We start from the raw sequence: 2,173 nt of genomic DNA, 5'->3' as shown, positions 1-2,173 counted from the left end.
ACACAATGGTATACTACTCAGTTATTAAAACAAGGGAATTATGAAGTTTGCAGACAAATGGATGGAGCTAAAAGAGATCATTCTGAGTGAATACAGAAGCAGAAATACAGGCATGGTATATACTCAATTATAAGCAGATATTAGAAGTATAATATAGGATAGCCATCTACAGACCCAAATAAGCTAAGAAAGACCCTAGGGAAGATGCTTAAATCTCATTCAGAATGGCAAACAGGATAGACACCAGATGTGGTGGAGAGGGGAAACAGGAGAGGAGTCTACTGTAGGGGGTCTTCTGAAAGTATTCATTCATCAGGGATTTGAAGCAGATGCTGAGATTCAGTGCCAAACTTTGGGCAGAGCACAGGGAGTCTTACAGAGGAAGAGAGGGTTGGGAATAGAGGGACCTGTAGGGGACAGTAACCTCATAAGGAGACCAACAGAACTAAAAGATCTGAGCCCAGGGGGCTTCAGAGACTGATGCACCAATAGAGGACCTTACATGGAGAGGGTCTAGACCTCTGTTCAGATGTAGCTGATTGGCATCTCAGTCTCCAGGTGGATCTCTGAGTGAGGGGAGAAGGGGCAGCCTCTATCATGAGTTCAGTTGACTGCTCTCTCATCACTCACCTCTGATGAGGCAGCCTTGCTAGGCCATGGAGGAAGAAGATCAAAGCAGTCCTAATAAGACTTAACAGGCTATGGGCAGTTGACAATACTGGAGAACTCCCACTTTCAGTGGATTAGGAAAAGGGGATGAGGGGAAGAGGGAGGGAGGATGGGGCTCGGGGGAATTGAGGGAGGTGTCTTCAATCAGGATATGTAATGAATAAATTGTGAAGAAAAAATTTAAATTAAACAAACATTGGACAAAGGGTTAGAAAGTCTTGTGAAAGAGTGAAGGGAAGGATAGAAGAACTTGGAGAGAACAGAAGCTCCACAAGAAGATTAACAGAGCCAACTAACTAGGCCCAACTTTTTTTTTTTTTCAGTAGTCATATCTATTAAATAGTTTGTTGAGCTCTGGTTGTGATTTTATTGCATATATAATCAAAATGTGAAACCCTGACTTGCTAGTAATGTAGCTGTTTTTCTCTGATGATACAAGACTAATTCTCCATTAGAGAAAACTTGGATTTTCTTCCACACTTCCAGTGGTCTTCTGCTTGTGATTTAGGCTACATTTGGCTTAATATATACTTACTGTTAATTGTAAATGTATTTGACTGGACCAAATAACCCTGGAAGTCACTGTGGAACCGAAACTAGACTCAAATTTTTAACAGTCCAACTCTTTCCAACTTCTGTGTGCTGGCACTATGTATGAACCACTATGCCTGACTCTATTTTGTTACTCTTTAAATCATATGCATGTATATATAGTGTATATAGTCTGTATATAATATGTTCTGTATATAAGTCTACATATGTATGTCTCTGCATATATTAAACATATAACACACACACATATATAATATATTCCTAATAAAATGTTGATTAAAAATTTTCTGAGATGAATGAAAGTGTGCAATATACAAAGAAATTATTGTGTAAAACTATGACTACTATACAAAACCAAAACAATAGTGTTGAAAAGAGATTGTAAATCAGTCTAATTTTTCATGTTAAAAAACTAAAAAATATTGTGGTTCTGCTGCTCTCCTTATGAAGTTCCTGTCCTCTCCAGATCTTACTATTTCCCACTTATTACATAAGATTCCATGCACACTGCCCAACCTTTGGCCATAAGTCTCAGAGTCTGCTTTGATAGTCTGTAGGCAGAGCCTTTCAGAGGCCCGCTGTGGCAGGTTCCTAGCTTGTTTCCTGTTTTCTTCTTCTGATGTCCGTCTTCTTTGCCTTCGAGGATGGGAATTGAGCATTTTTAGTCAGGGTCGTCTCTATTGATTGGTTTCTTTAAATGTAGAGATTTTAGTAGGTTTATCCTATATTACCTGTCTATATGAGTGAGTATAAACCATGTGTGTCTTTTTGCTTCTGGGACAGCTCACTCAGAATGATCCTTTCCGGGTCCCACCATTTACCTGCAAATTTCATGATTTCCTTATTTTTCATTGTTGAGTAATATTCCATTGTGTAGATGTACCACAATTTCTGCATCCATTCTTCAGTTGAGGGGCATAGGGGTTGTTTCCAGTTTCTGGCTATTACAAAT

This window comes from Psammomys obesus, unplaced genomic scaffold, assembly GCF_907164565.1.
Source record: "Psammomys obesus unplaced genomic scaffold, mPsaObe1.curated_primary_1811, whole genome shotgun sequence".
Lineage (NCBI taxonomy): Eukaryota > Metazoa > Chordata > Mammalia > Rodentia > Muridae > Psammomys > Psammomys obesus.
The sequence above is the reverse complement of the archived record's forward strand: the minus strand, read 5'-3'. Positions refer to the sequence as shown.